The sequence below is a fragment of the Hyaena hyaena genome, unplaced genomic scaffold, assembly GCF_003009895.1.
Source record: "Hyaena hyaena isolate Hyena2069 unplaced genomic scaffold, ASM300989v1 scaffold_726, whole genome shotgun sequence".
Classification (NCBI taxonomy): Eukaryota; Metazoa; Chordata; class Mammalia; order Carnivora; family Hyaenidae; genus Hyaena; species Hyaena hyaena.
Genome location: NW_024081358.1, coordinates 755,786 through 777,836, shown reverse-complemented (window position 1 = coordinate 777,836; position 22,051 = coordinate 755,786). Strand labels below are relative to the sequence as shown.

Below are 22,051 nucleotides of genomic sequence, written 5' to 3'. Positions count from 1 at the left end.
AGTATATAGAGGTACTTGGAAACCTTTTCCCTCTTTTCTTCCCTGAAAGACATTTGCTCAAGACCTGTTTCTTTTCTGCACTGATGGTCAGCAGCATTAAATACATACCATATAAAATTATTTAGGGTGCAGTTAATGCAGGTTCTGTACTACTTTAAAGACTGATATCAGTAATCCAAAGTTCACACTTTTGGTAGACAAATCACTTTCATTTCATTATCAACTTTTACATAATTAGAACTCTGGTCAGTGAACATTTCAAGCTGCCATTTTCTCCTTTATTTTACTATGAAAAATTTCAAACAGTGAAGTAACTAGCCACCCACCTACACAGCAGTAACATTTCCAAGATAACTGTTACATGGTAAATATTAAGGAAAAGAACTGAAATGATCAAGTTTAAAACCATCAGAAGTCCATAACATACCAATATATTGTAAGGAGCTCTTTCTTTTTGCAGATAGAAATAGTGTTTATAAAAAACAATACTAAGTTAATTTCCATGACATTTACAAAGCAGTCTTGTGAGTGACTAGGAAGTCATCATGTTTGTAAATCAAGGCCCAGATGAGTAAGTTGCATTTTGGTAATAAAAAAAGAAATGAAATGAACTTGTACAAATACAAGTTTGTTTTAAACTTGGACTCCTGTATTAATAGATGACAGTTTTGTACTTGATTTTTAAATGACCGTTTTCTTTTGAAGACAGGTCCAAAGGAACATCAATTATTCAGTGTTTCAGTAACATACTTAATAAATTGGATCAATCATACGTATGTTGTTTTGGAATAAGCATATTTTTATAATGGAAAAAGAAAGCCTATGAATGGGAACTTTTTAAAGAACTCTTTCATGGCAAATGAAGTAATTGTCTAGAATCATCTAAGTCAGTATTTTGATAGGACTCAAAAGTATCTTGGGTGGTGTTTCATAGTGTTGCTAGCGGAGTATTTTTAGACAGACCTTCAGTTTATGGTAAAATAATAACAAATGGGTTTAAGTTCACATGTACATATTATATTTGGAATTTTACCATATTTAGGAAATCCCTGCATTCTTCTTTAGATATTTGAATCCTGCTTTTCAGTTTTAGTATACCCTAAATTTGTTTTTCTTACTTAACCTCATTTATATAACTAATTTCTTAAATATTAAAATTAAGAGCTATGTCTCAGAATTTATAGATCTCAGATTGCCTTGTTATTATTTCTCCATATCTCATTTGGCATGCTTATGTATGGTTAATTTACCACGTATCACACACAGAGAAATTAAAGAGAACATGCAGGGCATAGTTTTGGAACTTCAAAAAAATAAGATGTTTACATATGTTTTAGTTGAAGTTCCAGTTTTTTTTCTCTACCTCCTTCTGTCTTTTCTTCTTTCCTGTTTTTATTTTTATTATAAAAGTTAAATGCTTTAAAATCTTTTAAAAAGACTATAGAGAAGAAAAGTCCCCAATAATTCCATGATAGTTAATCTTTTGGAAAATAACTGAAACTTGTTTCTCCTGTAATGCTCTACCAGTTGTTGCAGTTCTGTGGTCTTTATTGCAATATATCTGCACCTGCACCTAAACCTGCAGTTCTTGAACTTGAGACTTGGTTACTCTAAATTAGAAGAGGCCTCCAAGATCTGGAAGAAAAATGGAAAAGAATAAATAGAAAATAGAGGGTAGATTAGAAGAACAACAACAACAATGAAAAACAGAGAAGCAATCTCCCACTTTTTCTTATTTTGTAAGTATAAATGTAATTAGTTGCCCATGTGAAACTTCAGTATGGCTGATAAAATATGGGACCTCCCAAGATTTTTCTTTATAATTCAAAGTATCTAGGTAAGAAGGAGTTTACTTAGTGTGTGTCTACAAAAATTTTCTAATTTCTCCATTTTGAAGGCTATTACATATTTAGCTTTATGAAATACAATATGGATGATATTATTTCTTAAATATTCATGTATACTTATCAAACTAGGAAGTATATAGATTTAGTCTGTATATCATCACATACTATAAACTTGGTATTGTCTGTCTCTTTTAAAGGTTCTAAGTAAAATGCTAAAATTTTTACTGTAGGTGTTTTTTGCCAGGTTGCAGGGTGTAGTGAAAGAGGATTCATTACTTTTGGAGCCAGATAATCTGGATTTCAGTCATAAATCAGAATTTTCTTCTGTGGAACTTTGGGCAAGTTACGCAATCTTTAAATCAGAGTTTCCTCATCTGTAGAATAAGGATAAGATTGCCTCACAAGGTTGTTATGAAAAAGAATGAGACAGTGTAGATAAAACACCTGAATTTAGGGGCACCTGGGTGGCTCAGTTGGTTAAGTGGCCGACTCTGGCTCAGGTCATGATTTCACAGTTCTGGGTTCGATCCCTGCGTCGGGCTCTGTGCTGACAGCTAGCTCAGAGCCTGGAGCCTGTTTCAGATTCTGTGTCTCCCTCTCTCTCTGACCCTCCCCCGCTCACGTTCTGTCTCTATCTCTTTCAAAACTAAATAAACATTAAAAAAAAAAAAACCCTGAATTTAGCAAGTCCTCAACTTTCATATTCAGTTCCTTACATGGTAGCTTTAATATTATCTCTCCTAGTATTACTTAATGTAAATTAAGTTTATATAAATTGAATGACATTTGTATTTGTACAAAGGAAATAATTATTAATATCTGATATTAGCTCTTCTGTGTTCTTTAAATTGCAGTGTCTCAGTAGGCGTACTTGGAAATTCACTTTAAATGCTTTTTACCTCAAAATATGTCTAGTTTGTCTGAATTCCTGAATTATTTTTCTTTCACCTTAGATTATCATCTGTTGGTAGATGGTTTCCCCAAATTCCTTTTATTTTGACCACAAATATTTGCTTAAAAGTGGTACAGAAAAGCTAAATGTTACTTCCTTAAATCTCTAACTAGTATTCTTCCCTTCCTTAAACCGCATTTACTTAATATGTTTAAAACTTGAACTTTATTCTCCCGGTGCCTGGGTGGCTCAGTCAGTTAAGGGTCCAACTTCGGCTCAGGTCATGACATCACAGGTCATGGGTTTGAGCCCCAGATTGGGCTTTGTGCTAACAGCTTGGAGCCTGGAGCCTGCTTTGGATTCTGCATCTCCTCTCTCTCTGTCCTTCCCCTGTTCATACTGTTTTCTTTCTGTCTCCCAAAAATAAATAAACATTTTAAAAAATTAAAAAAAAAACCACCTTATTATCAGATGTATTAGTACATAAAACTCTTACGTGAATGTTTTCCTTCTACTCCTGATATATATGATTATTTTTTAGGGAGCATTATTTTATAAATATCCACATTTTAAAATGTGTACTCTCTAAGTGTAAGATTCTAATTCAAAAAGCACACGCTTAAAACTTAAATGCAAAGCAGGCCATGAAGCAAGCAGTGAGCTGAATAGAGTTAGGAGTTGGACCACATAGTTTTTATGTCCTACACAGAAATAAAACAAAATTTTGTAATCTAAGTCAGTGATTCTCATTTTTTCCCCCATACTAGTGTAAGATATTTACATGTGTGACATATTCTAATGTGCGATTTCTTAGTATGCTGTCTGTAATTCTATCTCACCCTCTGTGACTCAAGAAAGCATATCAGGGATCCCTGGGGAGCTCAGTTCATTGAGCGTCCCACTCTTTATCTTGGCTCAGGTCATGATCTCATGAACCTGGAGATTGAGCTTTGTGTTGGGCTCTGTGCTGACAATGTGGAACCTGTTTGGGATTCTCTCTCTCCCTCTCCCACTGCCCTGCCCCCTTGCTTGCTCTTTTACTCTCTCTCTCTCAAAATAAATAAATTAAAAGAAGAAAGAAAGCATATCAGAATGCAAGTAATTGTGAGTGACATCATCGTGGGGATAAACTTGAATCTACTCTGATTTACCAAGGAAAGGGAGGCATTTAAAAATGTGTATAACTGCTACTAGGAACAAATCCTGAGACACAACCTTATATAGTACTATGATTGATACCCGAGTTACTTCCACATTTTCTGGAAATGAATGCCTCTTCATTTGTCAGTCTTGTAATGCTACTGAAGAAAAGATTACTGTATTAACTTTATGTAACTGATAATAAAGAATCTTAAATTTAAAAGAGTGACTGATAACGAACATTTAAAAATATGTGAGTGATATAACACCATGGTCTTTATTGTAAATAAAATAATACTAATTATTATTGAAAAATTGAAATTAGTTTTCCAGTAGAAATTATTTTGCTTGCCAAAAAAGTATTTCTGTAGTGGGACCAATGGTTTTAGGATAATGGGAAGCCCTTAATGCTAGAATATTTATATTCTAGATGTTTAGTATATAAAAATGCTCTTTACATTTGGCTCAGTCAGAAAAGTATCTTTAAAATTACACTGCTGTGAATGAGATTGCTTTTAAATAGCTCATCCTGTATGGATGTAGTATATATAATATACAGTTAGAAGTGAAGACTGAGCAAACCCATGTTCATTAGACCCTTGACATTAGCAAGTGGTATTTCTCCAAAACTTTGTGGATCTAGGATATAACTATGCACATAAAATACATTGAAACTTAATTGAAAATTTTAAGTGATCCCTTCAGGCCCTTAACAGTTCTACTGTTCAATAATTTTTTGTTTCTAAAATGAAGTTTGGATGATGTTGCCTTATATCATTTGTGTATTTTACAGCAAAGGTTCTTATTCTTGGTTTTTGTGACCTGGGCTTTGTAGAACAAAAGAGTGTTTCTGATTTGATCTCAAAGTCTGCTTCGATGTCACAAGGATGAAGAGTTAGTTCTTGGTCACTGTGATGCCTAATTCTTGCTGCTTTTTCTTGAATATGTTTTGTCCTTGGAATTGAATGCTTCTGTAGTGTGTACATCCTTTCTGCTCTTTGAATGTCCAGCTCGGGAGTATTTCCTAAGCTTCCCTTGTTACTTGGTTGGGACTTTTTTGTTAATTTCATATTCTACAAAGGAAAATGCATTTGACTCTTTTACTAATATTCAGTTTGTGTAATAACTGGGTCAGTAGTTACCCTAGAAGCACTACCGCCTCTTACTTCATGAAAATGTTTATACAGTGCCCTCATTTCCTCTTGAATTATATTCCTTCAGAATTAGATTCCTTCAGAATCATATACTTTCTATATACTTTCTTATACAGATTAACTGTCATTTCAAGTTTCACTGAGGTTTTAAAAATTTTGCTTTGCTCAGAGCAAAGGAAACATATTTAGGCATCACTTTTTTTTTCAGTATAGAATATGGTTTATGGTAGATTTTCTAATTATGCAGATCCAGTCACTGTCATATTTCATATCGATTCAGAATTTACTATGAATATATGTATTCTGGTTAAGTACCTTCACTTTGTCAGGCCTCTTAGCTTTCTATGTAATACATAGAATAAATTGGTAATAGTAAAGTTTAAAAATTAAAGAGACCTAAACAATGTAGTTGTCTCGGATAATTATTAATGACAACTTGTTAGATTATGATTCCAATTATTTTTAAACATTTATATTGGACAAAATATAGAATCTTTATCCAGATTTATATATATTAGAAAATTTTTACAAAGCAAGAATGATTTGTTTCTCTTACTGTTATATAAAATGTATTGTTATGTAACACAATATAACATGTTGTGTTATAATTATTCATATATATTACTTTTTTCTCCCTTCTTGAACATTTTTTAAAAAATTTGTATCCAAGTTAGTTAACATATAGTGTAATGATGATTTCAGGAATAGAAGTTAGTGATTCATCACTTAGTTATAACACCCAGTGATCATCCCAACAAGTGCCCTCCTTAATGCCCATCACCCATTTAGCTCATTACCCCGTCCAACACCTGCCAGCAACCCACAGTTTGTTCTTTATATTTAAGAGTCTCATGGTTTATCTTATTTTTGCTTTCTTTCCCCTATGTTCATTTGTTTTGTTTCTTAAGTAACACTTATGGGTGAAATCATACAATCTTTGTCTTTTTCTGACTGACTTATTTTGCTTAGCATAGTACATTATAGTTCCATCCACCTTGTTGCACATGGCAAGATTTCATTCCTTCTGATTTGCCTAGTAATACTCCATTGTATATATATACCACATCTTTATCCATTCATCAGTCGATGGATATTTGGGTCCTTTCCATAATTTGGCTATTGTGGATAGCACTGCTATAAACATCAGGTTGCATGTGCCCCTTCGAATCAGCCTTTTTGTATCCTTTGAAGAAATACCTAGTAGTGCAGTTGCTGGGTCATAGGGTAGTTCTATTTTTAATTTTTTGAGGAAACTTCATATTGTTTTCCAGAGTGCAGCACCAGTTTGCATTTCCACTAGCGGTGCAAAAGCATTCCCCACCCTCCCAACCCATCTGTTGTTGCCTGAGTTGTTAACTTTTAGCCATTCTGACAGGTGTGAGCTGGTATCTCATTGTGGTTTTGATTTGTATTTTCCTGATGATGAGTGAAGTTGAGCATCTTTTCATGTGTCTGTTAGCCATCTGTATATCTTCTTTGGAAAAGTATCTATTCATGTCTTTTGCCTGTTTCTTCACTGGATTATTTGTTTTTTGGGTGTTGAGTTTGATAACTTCTTTATAGGTTTTGGATACTAACCCTTTATCAGGTATGTCATTTGCAAACGTCTTCTATTCCTTCAGTTGCCTTTTTGTTTTGCTGACTGTTTCCTTTGCTTTTTATCTTGATGAAGTCTCAGTAGTGCATTTTTGCTTTTGTTTCCCTTACCTCATTGGACATGTTGAGTAATAATTTGCTGCAGCCAAAGTCAAAGAGGTTGTCGCCTATTTTCTTCTCTAGGATTTTGATGGCTTCTGTGTGACGTTTCGATCTTTCATCCATTTTAAGGTTATTTTTGTGTAGGGTGTAAGAAAGTGGTCCAGTTTCATTCTTCTGCATGTTGCTGTCCAGTTTTCCCAGCACCATTTGCTTAAGAGACTGTCTTTATTCCATTAAATATTCTTTCTTGCCTTGTCCAATGTTTGTTGGCCATAACATTTATGGGTCAATTTCTGGGTTCTCTATTCTGTTCCACTGATCTGTTTTTCCATTGATCTGTTCCACTATGTCTGTTTTTGTGCCAGTACCATACTGTCTTGATATTATAGCTTTGTAATACAGGTTAATGTCTGGAATTGTGATGCCTCTAGCTTTGGTTTTCTTTTTCAACATTATTTTGGCTATTCAGGGTCCTTTGTGGTTCCATACAAATTTTAGCATTGTTTGTTCTAGCTCTATGAAAAATGCTGGTGGTAATTGGATAGGGATTATCTTGAATGTAGATTGCTTTGGATGTAAAGACATTTTAACAATATTTGTTCTTCCAGTCCATGAGCATGGAATACTTTTCCATTTCTTTGTGTCTTCTTCAATTTCTTACATAACCTTTCTGTAGTTTTCAGTGTATAAATTTTTCACCTCCTTGGTTAGGTTTATTCCTAAGTATTTTTTGGTTTTTGGTGCAGTTCTATATGGGATCAACTTCTTGATTTCTCTTTCTTCCATTTCATTATTGGTGTACAGGAATGCAACCAATTTTTGTACATTAATATATATCCTCTGACTTTACTGAATTTATGGATCAGTTCTAGCAATTTTTTGGTGGAATGTTTTGTTTTTCACATACAATATTATGCCATCCATGAAGAGTGAAAGTTTGACTTCCTTCTTGCCGTTGGATGCCTTTTATTTGTTTTTGATGTCTGATTGCTGAGGCTAGGACTTCCAACACATTGTTGAATAGCAGTGGTGAAGATGGACATCCCTGTCGTGTTCTTGACCTTAAGGGAAAAGCTCTAAATTTTTCCCATTGAGGATGATGGAAAAGAGCTGTGCATTTTCATATAAGTCCTTTATGATCTTGAGCTATGTTTCTTCTTCCCCTACTTTCTTGATGGCTTTTATCAAGAAGCGATGCTGGCTTTTATCAAGAAGCGATGCTGTATTTTGTCAAATGCTTTTTCTACATTTTTTCAAAGAATCATGTAGTTATTATCCTTTCTTTTATTAATGTGATGTATCACATTGATTGACTTATGGGTATTGAATCAGACTAGCATCCCGGGAATAAATCCCACTTGATCATGGTGGATAATTCTTTTAATGTAATGTTGGATCTGGTTTGCTAGTATATTGTTGAGAAATTATACATTTATGTTCATCAGGCAAATTGGTCTATAGTTCTCTGTTTGAATGGGGTCTTTGTCTGGTTTTGGAATCAAGGTAATGCTGGTCTCATAGAATGAGTTTGGAAGTTTTCCTTCTATTTTTTGGAACAGCTTCAAAAGAATAGGTGTTAAGTTTTTTGTAAGTGTTTGGTAGAATTCCTCCTGGAAATCCATCCAGCCCTGGACTCTTGTGTTTTGGGAGAGTTTTGATTACTGACTTAGTTTCTTTACTGTTTATGTGTCTGTTCAAATTTTCTATATCTACCTGTTTCAGTTTTGGTAGTTTATATGTTTCTAGGAATTTGTTTATTGTGCCCAATTTGTTGGCATATAATTGCTCATAATATTCTCTTATTGTTTGTATTTCTTCAGTGTTGGTTGTGATCTTTCCTCTTTCATTCTTGAATTTATTTTTTCAGGTCCTTCCCTTTTTCTTTTTGTTCAGTTCGGTTAGGGGGTAATCAATTTTATTAATTCTTTCAAAGAACCAGCTTCTGGTTTCATTGATCTGTTCTATTGTTTTTTTTTGTTGTTGTTGTTGTTTTGTTTTGTTTTTTTACTTCGGTAAAATTGATTTCTAGTCTATTCTTATTATTTCTCTTCTTCTGCTGTTTTGGGGTTTTATTTGCTGTTCTTTTTCCAGTTCTTTAAAGTGTAAGATTAGGTTGTGTATTTGAGACCTTTATTCCTTCTTTAGGAAGGCCTGGAGTGCTATTTACTTCTCTCTTAATGATTACCTTTGCTGCATCCCAGAGGTTTTTAGACTGTCATGTTTTCGTTATCATTAGCTTCCATGTAGTTTTTAATTTCCTCTTTAATTTCTTGGTTAACCCATTCATTCTTTAATAAGATGTTCTTTAATCTCCAAGTATTCATGGTCTTTCCAAATTTTTTTTTGTGGTTGATTTCAAGTTTCATAGCGTCGGGATCTGAAAATATGCAAGATATGATCTTGATCTTTTTGTACTTGTTTAGGGCGATTTGTGACCCAGTATGTGATCTGTTCTGGAGAATGTTCCATGTGTACTTGAGAAGAATGTGTATTCTGCTGCTTTAGGATAAAATATTCTGAATATATCTGTTAAGTCCATCCAGACCAGTGTGTTATTCAAAGCCATTGTTTCCTTGTTGTGGGGTGTTGAAGGCTCCCAGTATTATGGTACTGTTATCAATGAGTTTCTTTACATCTGTGATTAGTTCACTTATATATTTGAGAGCTTCGTGTTCGGGGCATAAATATTTACAATTGTTAAATCTTGGTGGACCAACCCCTTAGTTATGATATAATGCCCTTCTTCATCTCTTGTTACAGTCTTTATTTTAAAATTTAGTTTGATATAAGTATGGCTACTCCAGCTTTCTTTTGATGACCGTTAGCATGATAGATGGTTGTCCATCCCCTTACTTTCAATCTGCAGATGTCTTTAGATCTAAAACGAGTCTCTTGTAAGCAGCATATAGATGGGTCTTGTTTTCTTATCCATTTTGATACCCTTTGTCTTTTTAAAAAAATATTCTATTTATTTCTGAGAGAGAGAGAGGGAGACAGACAGACAGCGTGAGCAGGGGAGGGTCAGAGAGAGAGAGAGGGAGATACAGAATCCAAAACAGGCTCCAGGCTCTGAGCTAGCTGTCAGCGCAGAGCCCGACGCAGGGCTTGAACCCAAGAACCATGAGATCATGACCTGAGCTGAAGTCAGATGCTTAACTGATTGAGCCACCCAGGTGCCCTACCCTTTGTCTTTTTGATACCCTTTTTGGAGATTTAGTCCATTTAAATTTAGAGTGAATACTGAAAGATATGAATTTAGTGCCATTGTGTTGTCTGTAGAGTTGGTGTTTCTGGTGATGTTCTCTGGTCCTTTCTAATCTTTTTGTTTTTGATCTTTTTTGTTTTGTTTTGTCTTTTCGTGAAGAGCCCCCCCTTAAAATTTCTTGCAGGGATGGTTTGGTGGTCACAAACTCCTTTAGTTTTTGTTTGTCTGAGAAACTCCTTACCTTTCCTTCTATTTTGAATAGCAACCTTCCTGGATAAAGAATTCTTAGCTGCATATTTTTCTGATTTAGTGCATAGAATACATTCTGCCACCCCTTTTGGCCTGCCAAGTTTCTGTGCCTAGGTCTGCTGCAAACCTGGTCTGTGTTCCCTTATAGGTTAAGGACTTTTTTCCTCTTGGCTCCTTTCATAATTCTTTCCTGATCTGTGTATGTTGTGAATATGACTATGATATGCCTTAGTAATGGTCAGTTTTTCTTGATCTAATGGGAGTTCTGTGTGCTTCCTGGATTTTTTTAATTACAATTTTTTAAATACTTATTCATTTTTTTGAGAGAGAGAGAGAGAGAGGGAGAAAGAATGAGTGGGGGAGGGGCAGAGAGAGAGAGGGAGACACAGAATATGAAGCAGGCTCCAGGCTCTGAGCTGTCAGCATAGAGCCCAATGTGGGGCCCAAACCCATGAACCATGACATCATGACCTGAGCCAAAGTTGGACACTTAACTGACTGAGCCACCCAGACAACGCTTGCTTCTTGGATTTTGATGTCTGTGTCCTTACCCAGATTAGGAAAGTTTTCTGGTATAATTTGCTAACGTAAACCTTTTGCCCCCTTTTTTCTGTATCCAAGAAACAGAAAGAAAAGAAAAGAAAGAAAAAAAGAGAACAATTTAAGTAAAAACAGAAACAAAGAAAATGAACAAATAAATGAACGGGCAAACAGAATGAAACCCCAATGAGTTTACATCCAGTTTCCCCTAGTAATGAAACTATGAAGCACTTTATAGCCCATATACATAAGCAGTTGGAGTGACTTGTCTTTGGGGGATGTGCTTGGTGGGCACTTTTGGGTGGAGTTGGTGTAATGACTTTGTTCTCCACTAGGTGGCACTACTTAGCTTCCTCTGGTGGCTCAGCATTTGTGCATGTGCAAACGCCTCTCCTGTGTGGGAGAGGTAGAAACGGCCTCACCCAGCTCCCTAGTCTCAGGTGCAGGAACTTTGTGCTCTTACTGACCTGCCATCAAGCACCCCTCCTTTGTCTCAGGCCTCCATCCACTCCCTGCCTCTATCCTGTTCATGTCTAAGCTGTTTGCCTGTCAGGTGGCACCTCCCTCCAGAGTTTTATCTCAGATGGGATTGTGTTTCAATCCTGTGGGAGGGTCCCTCTGAACAATGGGCAGGTTCTGGCTTGCCCCGGTTAATGTTTCTGTGATCACACAGTGGCAGAGGTTCAGAGATTATGGCAAATCACAACACACAGCTGGTGCAAGGGTTTACCACACTCTGGCATTTTTGTCCCAATACCAGCAAACATGGCTGCTCTCTGGGATCTGTTGGGCCCTATGCCTTTGCAGAGACTGTATGGCCTCTTACCAAATGTACTCCAGGCAGGGGAACCGCTTCTCCCTTTGTGTCACTTGGACTCAGACCCTGCTGCCTGCTCCTGGGGATTTGTCCTACTTCCTCAACAGAGCACCACCAGGCACTGAGCTACGGAACTTCACACTCTGTGCTCCACTGTTGATAGAATGCTAGTGGTATTGAAACCCTCTCCTTTCTTCCCATCAGTGGTTTTGTGGAACAGATTTCTTGTTCAGGCTCCTGTGAGTGTTTTCACTCTTTCTCTCCAGCTACTTTCTCAGGGAGTGAGTGCTTTTCTTGCACAATCCCAGTGTGCTGCAATCTCCCCCTTTCTCTTTCTCTCTCTGTCCTCTCTGTCTGCAAAAACGGCTGCCTACCCTCCACGGCTTTTCTCTCCCCCAGTTCACCTCTCCATACCATGTACAGCCAAGTTCTGTGGCTCACGTTATGCACATTGTTGTGTTAATCCTCAGATCAGTTTCCTAGGTGTTCAAAATGGTTTGGTCCTGATCTCACTGCATTTCAGGGTTGAGACAAGCTCTGGGTCACCTGAGGTGCTCCACCATCTTAATCCCTCTTTCCCCTCTTGAAAATTTTAACCTCCAAGGAAGAAACAATTTCTGTCAGGAAAAAGTTTTGGAGTAAATTACATGGATTCAGATACTGTTATAAGGGAGGGACATTAACGTTTGTTTGGTGGCTGCTGTGAGTGCTATACACTTTTTATGTACTTGTTTTGATTTTCTTGACAACTCTAAATTGGATAGCTTGTATATTCTTTTTGTGATCTGGAACCAATGTTGTGTCACATCCTTTATCCATGGAGAACCAGCTATAAAGTGTTAACTGGGGTTTGGACTTAGCTCTTTCATATGCTAAACTTGAAGTGAATGCAAATATTAAATGACTAAATATAATAAACTATTAGCAATCTTGGTCTTAACAGCAGTTTCAACTATCTGGGAGTGATTCTAAAGGTGCCTGTTGAGGGACGCTTTGGTGACTCAGGTGACTCAGTCGGTTGAGTGTCCGACTTCGGCTCAGGTCATGATCTCATGGTTCATGGGTTCGAGCCCTGTGTCGGGCTCTGCTGACAGCTCAGAGCCTAGAGCCTGTTTCGGATTCTGTGTCTCCCTCTCTCTCTGCCCCTCCCCCACTCATGCTGTGTTTCTCTCTGTCTCAATAATAATAAACATTAAAAAAAATTAGAAAAAACTAAAGGTGCATGTTGAAATATTTGCGGCTTTGCTGCAATAATTCTCATTGGAAGTGAGATTCTAAGATGTACGTGATTCTAGCTACCTACAAATGTTCACATCTTGTCTTGGCTTCATTTTCTGTTGGAGGTTGTCCTGTGTTAGAAGTTTTGTCAAGTGATGAAACATTGTTTCATTGTAAAAAAAAAAGTTTCTGAAAAAGAAATTCAGCTACTAGAAATGAAGAAAAAGTAAAGAAGTCTAAGAAAGTGGTGGATCTTAGCCAGAAAGTAATTATTTTTGAAAATGGAATAAAAATGAAATGTTAAATCCAGTGTCTTTTACCTGGTTGTGAGTCAATCCGCTACACCTTCTAGGGAAACAAAAGTTGACATGAAACTGAGTGTTCTGGTTGTCAGAAATTCTCCTAGTTTTGGGGATACCAGGGTGGCTCAGTTGAGTGTCTTACTTTCGATTTTGGCTCAGGTCATTTTCATTTTCCTGGGATTGAGCCCCGCATCAGGCTCTGCGCTGACAGTGGGGAGCCTGCTTGGAATTCTGTGTTTCCCTCTTACACTCTCTCTGCCCCTGCTATGCCTGCATGCGTTCTCTCTCTCAAAATATACATTTATAAAAATTCTCATAGTTTCCGACAGATTTCTTGAAAATATCAGGGATCTTATATTCATGAATCCTTTTCTACTTCCCTTCTGTCTCCCGCTTAATAATATTTGAAAGAGATTTGACTTTATAAATCACTGTTACTTTTGGAAGTTTGTGTAGTTGTTATAAATATCTTACTTAAAATATTAACACAGACAGCAGTCTCGTCACTTACAGGGTAATATAGGTGTCCTTTTCTGGGTTTCACAATTATTACATAATAGTAGCTAGACCTTGGTGATGGCCTCTTTCTAAACTTCTGATTTCCCATTTGTGTTTTGGAGCCTGATTTACCTTATGGCTGGAGCTGGCATTCTAGCATCAAAGTGACTTGGCTTAGAACCACTTGCTAGTTTATATAGTAATATAGTAGTTGGAGGAGGACGAAGGTGGTAAAGAAACAGACATGTCCTCGAGTTGGCCTACATTATAAAAAAAATTCTGGGATGTTCCGTGTAGCACAAGCGGTGAGTTGTGCAGGGATGGGTCAGAGAGCAGGAGGCCACATGACTCTTCCTTTTTTGGTCACACAACAAATGTTAATAGAATACTCACTCCAGGGACACCTGGGTGGCTCAGTTGGTTGAGCGTCTGGCTTCGGCTCAGGTCATGATCTCACAGTTCATGGGTTCGAGCCCCGCATCAGGCTCTGTGCTGACATTTAGCTCAGAGACTGAAGCCTGCTTCAGATTCTGTGTCTCCCTCTCTCTCTGACCCTCTCCTGCTCATGCTGTCTCTCTCTCTCAGAAGTAAATAAAGCCTTTAAAAAAAATTAAAAAAAAAAAAAAGAATACTCACTCCATAGGTATTCATGGCTCCATGATAATTATAAAGTAAGGAGAAATTTCAGACTGTTTTCCTGAAAGACAGTATGATGTAGTGGAAAGAGCTTGCATATTAGAACCAGATCTGCCTGGGGTTGAATCTATACTACCAGTAATTTGTTGTATGAATTTAGGCAAATCATTTAATTCTTATAGCTTTAGTTTTCTTCATTGGAAGACTGGATATCAGTTTCCTCTGATAACTGATAAAAATATTAAAGTTTTCAGTTGCTTTCAGTTGCATGAGTTCAAAACCCTACTCATTAGCTTAGCCACTGGCTCAAAAAGTAGAACACTAGTGTGCTTTCTTCAGATGCAGATGGATTCAGGGGCTCAAACACTGGCCTTAGGACATACTCAGTCGCTTGCTCTTGAATTACATGTATTTTCAGGTAGAATTGCTTTATGTGGAGCCCTCTGATAGATCCAGGCTTATATTCTTTTACTTTAGCAGGGCCAACATAAAAAGCATTTCTCTTATCACAGTTTTTGTATAGGTCCTGGGATTATATCTCATTGAATGAATTGGGTCCTGTTTCCGTCCTTGATCCTGTGGTCAGAGGGATAGCAGAGGCCAGATCTGGATCAGGTACTAACTATGGGAGTTGGGAATAGGAAGTATGGTCAGTCACATGATCTGAATCATGTGGACTGAGGTCACTGAAAGAAAAAGACTGCAGTGTGATCATGGGAAGGGGCAGTGGATAACCAAAAGATTCACTATAATCTTCCCAGTGTGCATACGTGTCCTTCTCTGTACCAATACAGCCTTGAAAAAATGGCCTCACCTGACTTAATGTAAAATTTTCACTTACAACTTCCACTACATTTACCACCTGCCTCCCAACAAAAGAAGGCAAGTCAGAAACTTATTTAAATACTGCATCTAAGTTTAGGTCTAAGATCTGTGGGTAATTCTCTCAGTTCTATTTGAACAGATAGCCTTAGGGTCTAGGAAATTATGGTTACATGATAAATATAACTAATTGTAATAAGGCTTGTGTGCAGTGGTAGAAGGAAAATAGCATAAAGACAATAAAAACTGTCAACTAAAAGAGAAAAAAGAGAAGCCACAGAAAATTTCCATTCCATACTGTGTGCATATTTCATTAGATAGGTATGGCAAGGACTTTTTGCCCTGGCAGTGGAATAAGATTTTTGATCAGGCAATATGGCTATCTCTGCTTCTACCACCCAGGAGGGTCTTTTTGTTTTCTTTCCTCCTACTTACAGCCAAGTTGAGTACTGAGAGAGATTCCTGTATGGGGGACTGTACTGCCTCAATAGCTTACTTTCTTTTGATGAGGTGTTTGGGTCCTAGGAACGATATTCGGGATTAAGCAGTAACAAATCTTTGTTGAGAGTTTCATAGGCAATAAAATTCTTTATAAACTTAGTGTTTTATTTATTTGCATTTGATCACCTTCTCCCAAATATCTAAAGTCTGAGCCTAGTCCATGAATCCGATCATTGGTGTACCTCTAAACAATTTCCCCATCACCGTAACTTAGTGGTTCTACAACATGGGGCAATTCTTAACCATAGGGAACATTTGGCAACATCTGGAGTTATCTTTGTTGTCATAATGAAAGGCTGGGACTTGGGGAAGTAGGCATTTGTTGCTAGCATCTAGTAGGTAGAGCCCAAGAATACTGTTAAACATGCTATAATAGATAGGATAGCCTCCAACAACAGAGAATTTCCAGTTCAAAATGCTGGTACTACTGGGGTTAAGAAACCATGCATATCCTAGACTTCTCAGTTTCCTGTTGGCTTCTCTTATAGCCATTGAGAGCAGCTTCTCCAGGTAATAGTGCAGAGCTAATTTGTCCCTGTTCCCTGGCTGTTTCACAGTACATAGTTCTTTATAATGGGTAAATATCTTTGCTGGGTTGCTGGAGCTTGGAGCATTAGGCTTCTCTCATATTTTGGGGCGCTTGGCTGGCCTAGTCAGTAGAGCATGTGACTCTTGATCTTGGGATTATGGTTCGAGCCTCATGCTGGGTATAGAGATTACTTAAAAATAAAAACTTTTTTTAAAAAAGGGCTTCTCTCATATTTTGTTTTTGTGTGGTTAAAGGCTCTAATTTTGTTTAGAGATACTTGATTTTCATCCCTGTAAATTATAAGATTATCAGCCATCTTGGATTTGTAATGAAAGACTGAAAAGATTTTCTTTTATTAAAATAGACTTCATTCAAAGTGTGCTGCTTTTTTGAATGAACTTACTGAAGACTGCTGCACAATTGGCAGTATGTTTTTTACTAAGTATCCTTTAGTTCCATCCTTAGTAGCTGCATAGTCGGATTTTACAAGAGGTGCCAATTTACCAGCTGCTTTTCTTATTAAGGATTGCTGACTTCTCATTCTACAATAGAGGGATACCAGATACCCTTCACTTTCTATTATTGACTTGGTTCCACATTTTAGGGCTGTCAGTTGTAGTGCCTGATTTCTGGCATACATTTTATATTTGTCAGGCTTCTTTTAGATTCCAGTGGTAGAAACCTACTAGTTAAAAAATTAATCCTTCCCATATCTCTAAGTGGCACCTCCATCCTTGTTTTTGCTCAGACCTCCAACCTTAACTCTTTTTCTTTTATTTCCCACCAACAAACTTTCAGCATATTCTGTTGGCTTCAAAATATATCTGAAATCTGAACAAGTGCTCACCACTTCTTTTTGGGGTTCACTTTGGTTCAACACCATCCTCTCTTTCCTTCTTTATAACTCTTAACAAGGCTCCCTGCTACTGCCTTGGCTTTCAGAATATTAGCCTCAGAATATTAATAAGAGGCTAATTAGTAATATTATACTAACATTAATATAATTTCTTTGCTCAGAATCTTGCAGTGGCTTCCCACGTAACTTCAGAGTAAGGCCCAAGTCCTCAAAGTGAGCTAGTTTTTGTGGTCCTGTTGTTCCTCCCTAATGCAGGATCTTTTCCTGAACTCAGATTTTTCTATTGTCTCTACTATGCAGGCCTCTTGCTCGTCCTTTAATAAGCGCTTTGCACTTACTGTTCCCCCGGCCTGGAATGCTCTTCTCCCGATGTCCGTATGACCCTTACTCCCTTAGGTCCTGGCTCAGATATCACTTCATGCTTAAAGTCTTTGATCAACCAACATCAGTTTAAAATCGCTTACCTGCCCCTATACTTCTAATTACCTTTTCCTACTTTTTCTTTATAACACATGTCAACACTTTATGCTCTGTGTTTTATGTGTTTATTTTGTATTTTATTTCTTCTGTAGAATACAATCTCCATGAGGGCAGGAATTTTTGTCCGAGATATTTTGGAGGAAAGTGCATGGCACGTAACTTAGTAGTCTGTCAGCAAATATTTGTTGAATGAATTAATAAATAAAAAAAAATAATTTGTTGCCTCATGTAACTGTTAAGTCTGAAACACTGGTGGGACTTTAATTACCCTACAGAGGGAGAGAGATGATTCATTAAGCAAATCTCTCTAGGGGAGAATGGGAAAGTGTCTTTAGGTTTAGTGTCCTAGAATATAAGTAAATATAAATTTAAAAAAAATAAGGTAACATAAGAAATAAAAGAAAAAAAGAATATAGGTAAATGTCTTCCAGGGAAAGGATGGAGAGAGCTTTATTTCTCCAAAGCTCACTGCAGCTCTTTATCTTTAGAGGGACATGATCTCTAGCTTCTAAGGCTGGCTATTGTGCAGTTATCTTTGTAGTTCCTTTTGCTCAGAAGCCTCTGATTGTGCAGGAACATGAGAAGTCCAGAGGGAACTGTTTTTCAATAGTAATTCTAAAGTTCTAGAAGCTACATCTATTCAGATCTGAATTCATCTGAACAAAGGTATAATTAGATCTAGGGACAAAATATTTTCAGAACTTTCATTCCCTTTCTGTCTCTTGGCTTTTGTTTTCTCTGGGATGGCTCTCTGATAAGTGGGTACTTACCGTGTTCTTTCAGCCAAAAGAGAACTTTCTAATTAGTTCTGGCAAAAATTTTGGGAATGAATTTTAGTTGTCTAATTGTGTCACATACCCATTCCTGAACTACTACTTGGGGAAGGAAATAGGCTGACTGTCCCGGCCTGGGTTATGCACATATTCTAGGAACTTTTTGCTTGTTTTAGGAACCTGACAGTGGGAATGATTAGTGTCATTCAGACTGCCTAGATTGAAAATAAGAGAAGAGTAGTTCAACAGAAGAAGATTGAGATGCTGCTACCAAATTAAGGGGAGTGAAAAACAACATAAGTCTGTCTCTTGTGTTGCATATGCAACTCAAACTCATTAAAAAAACAATTTAGAATCTTATCGCGTATAGGCATACTGACATATCTGTCTAGATGCCTGAGACACAAAATTTAAGATGGTACTGGCTTTCAGTGTCATGCAGCTAAAGGGTGGCACTTGTATGACCCTGAGAGTGAAGGTCTCCATTAATTGTGCACCCTAGGCACCCCTCCTACCTCCTGTAGTCTTAGTCATGAAGAGAAGCCTATTTAAGGAATAGAAACTATATTTTTACTCTGAATGTGAGTTAAAGATGGTAGCCTGTGTAGTTAAGAAAGTTGGTGAGGAAGATTAAGGTATACTACAAAGTAGTTATTATACATTTTCAACTTATCTATAGAAATCTTTTTTTTAAAGTTTATTTATTTTGAGAGAGAGAGAGAGAGTGAGAGCGAGCAACTGGGGGAGGGTCAGAGAGAGCAGGAAACAGAACCCCAAGCAGGTTCTGCGCTGTCAGCACAGAACCTGTTGTGGGGCTTGAACTCACAAACCATGAGATCATGACCTGAGCTGAAATCAAGAGTCAGACACTTAACCTACTTAGCCACCCAGGTGCCCCAAACTTGTCTATAGAAATCTTTGCTGAGTTCTGAAGAGGGTGATAATATCTTTGAGGTAACACAAGGAATATATTTTTTGTTCATAGGTTTATAATAAGTTTGAGGAAAGAAATGTTGCATTTAGAGATGCTACCAAGGAAGTTGTTATTTATTTTTGATCCAAATGATTTCAGTATCAAATGGAAAATAGGGTCTTCTTTTCATTGAAAGTAAAAATTATAGAAATGAGTTGAGTTGCAGAGTGACACACAAATAACACATAGATGCTTTGACTAGCTTCCTTGAACAGGACACTTGACACTGCTCAGTGTTGGCCATAACACCTTAGTTGAATAGTTATCCTTCTTGTTTTTATTTTTTTTAAATTTTTTTTAAATGTTTTATTTATTTCTAGGAGAGAGAGAGAGAGAGAGACAGCGTGAGCAGGGAGAGCAGCGTCAGAGAGAGAGGGAGTCACAGACTGAAACAGGCTGAGCTGGCAGTCAGCACAGAGCCGACGCGATGCTCGAACCCACGCACCGCGAGATCATGACCTAAGCGAAAGTCGGACGCTTAACTGACTAAGCCATCCAAGCGCCCCTATCCTTCTTGTTTTTAGATCTTTGAAAATAACTTTCTATACTATAGTGAAAGACCAGAACATGAAATTCTAGGTGATTCTCAGCTGTCTTTGCTGATTGATAAGTGGCTAAAAAAATTCAAATTAAATGGATTGTCTGATAATTTTATGGTCTGTCTCGGGAGTGGAATTTAGATAACACAGATAATATGTACATTTAAGTATACACTCATACATTTTGTTCTTTGGAAACTTTTATAAGTAACCCTGTTTACAGTATCTAAGGGGTTTAATTGAAGATATGCTATTGATAGCAGTAGAAAAGAGAAGCATGATTAAAATTTTCATTTGTCACTTGAAGTCATAAATTCTGTCATTTAATGTGGAAACTCTTATGAAAGCATTACTTTACACCAGAGTACAGAAATCAGGGAAAGCCATAGTTTACCTTGGAATTTCATTAATTCAGTACTCATTTGTTTGGTGGCTGTAGTGTTTCATGTATTATGTAGGATGCTGGCTATATTAGGATAATTATCCCTCTCCTCAATCATGTCACACTTTAATGGAGGAAGAGGGATGTGATAATACTCTCATCATATGTAGATTAGATTTCTACCAGTTATAGCTTTGAGAACCTTGCCCAATCTAGAGGAGAAGAAATACCTGTCCGGAGGACTAAGAAGGAACCCTTTGGGAATAAGAAAAAAAGCACAGAAGAGTAGGAGACTTGGAGGATACTCTGAGACTTGTTTGGTTTGGTCAGTTTGTTGACCAGAAGAAGTAATCTTATTACTACCCTCTTTGAAATGTTCTCTGATACTTGTGAAAGTCAAAGATGCAGGGGAAATGACAAGAAACAGAATAGGCAAACAAAAAAGAGGAGCTTGAAAGAAGGGGAGAGCTTCATTTATAACCTAGAAGTCAAGATTAGAGACACAAGAGCTTGAGTTTAAAAATAGCTCTGTGACAGAGCTATAAACAATATATATGGACATCAGTGATAAAGAAGAGGACCAGTGACCAAGAAACAGCTTAGAAATTCTTGTAGTTCAAGGATTGAGAGAACAGCTGATGGAAGAATCAGGATTTGGTGTACTCAGAGAAAATATGTGTTTACTAGGAGAATCTTTCCTAAACCTTCCCAGCCTTTTGGACGGTTTTTCTTACGTTGTTAATTAATTCTTTAAGCTGTAATAGTATATATTTTAAAATGTTTATTTTTGAGACAGGCAGGGGAGGGGCAAAGAGCTTGGGAGAGAGAGAATCCCAAGCAGGCTTTGTGCCGTCAGTGCAGAGTCTGACACGGGGCTCGATTTCATGAACCATGAAATCATGACCTGAGCTGAAATCAAGAGTTGGAAGCTCAACCGACTGAGCCACCCAGGTGCCCCTAAGTTGTAATAATATTTTAACAAATGTGCTTACTTGCTTCTTTTGATATGCTTCAAACCTGAAATTAGTTTTATGCTGTGAAAATGGAGAAAAACATGAATTGCCTATTCAAAACTGAGGGAATAGGTTAAAGGAGAAAGTAAGGTGTGTTACTCATTGAAAAAGTTATGGAAAGAAAGGGGAGAGGGTGAACTGGGTAGAGAAGCTAGGTAAGTATAGCATTCTTATTCTTAATGTGGTGACTCTGATACACTGTCACAATTAATTTCCAATAGTAGCCTACTATTTTATTTTACCTTTTTCTCTGTAGTTAACATTTCTGACTCCTTGAATTTCTTCTTGCAGCTCATGTTTTCTGGCCAGACTTATGGTCATTCCCGTGAGACTTCACTGCACATTTTCTCAAGTGTGTTCCTCATCCCTAATGTGTAATCCTTCAACATGGACCTGCTACTTTAGCTAAGATATGACCAGCAATGAATAGTAGTAAGGTAGGAGTTCTTTACTCTTCTCAGTGAATTGCTGAAAACTGAAACTGTGAAACAGTTGTGACTTGTCTAGGTCTTGTAGTATTTATGTTAGAGTATTCTGCCTAGGCAATCATTTTATAATTGTGTTGTTTTTGCGTGTCATTTTTCCTACAGAATTCTTTCCCATTTGTGATGTAATTATTATTTTTTTCAACTAACATTTACAATCAGCAGAATCCCAGTCTGTATCTCTTTGCAGCCTGTGTGTCCACTAGTCCTATATTTTCAAGCACCTGGCACCAAACTATATATATCTTATTTTCTTCTCAAACAGATGCTTCTTCTTCTGGTTTCTGTGTTTCCATTAATAGCATTATTAGTTCCATTGTTTAACACAGTCCTATTTTCATTTACTTTTTCATTCATTTGTTTGATATACATTGATAGGTAGGTTTCTGTTAAGTATCAGACAGGCTGTTGCTTCTGGGTATATGATGATGAAGAAGCTGCATATTCCATCCTTATAGCTTATGTTTTAAAGGAGGTGGGACAGGCTTAAAAATAAACTGAC

General features: G+C 37.1%; 1 protein-coding gene across 1 annotated transcript in view; it reads left to right on the top strand.

Annotated features, from left to right (window-relative positions):
• The first annotated feature begins 1,709 nt into the window (after window positions 1-1,709).
• Window positions 1,710-22,051, top strand: part of FER (FER tyrosine kinase) — a 419,902-nt gene continuing 399,560 nt past the window's right edge. Inside the window, exons 1-2 of the mRNA XM_039217958.1 lie at window positions 1,710-1,739; window positions 21,356-21,501. The gene's annotated coding sequence lies outside the window, so the exon portion shown is untranslated. The remainder of the gene's footprint in view (window positions 1,740-21,355; window positions 21,502-22,051) is intronic.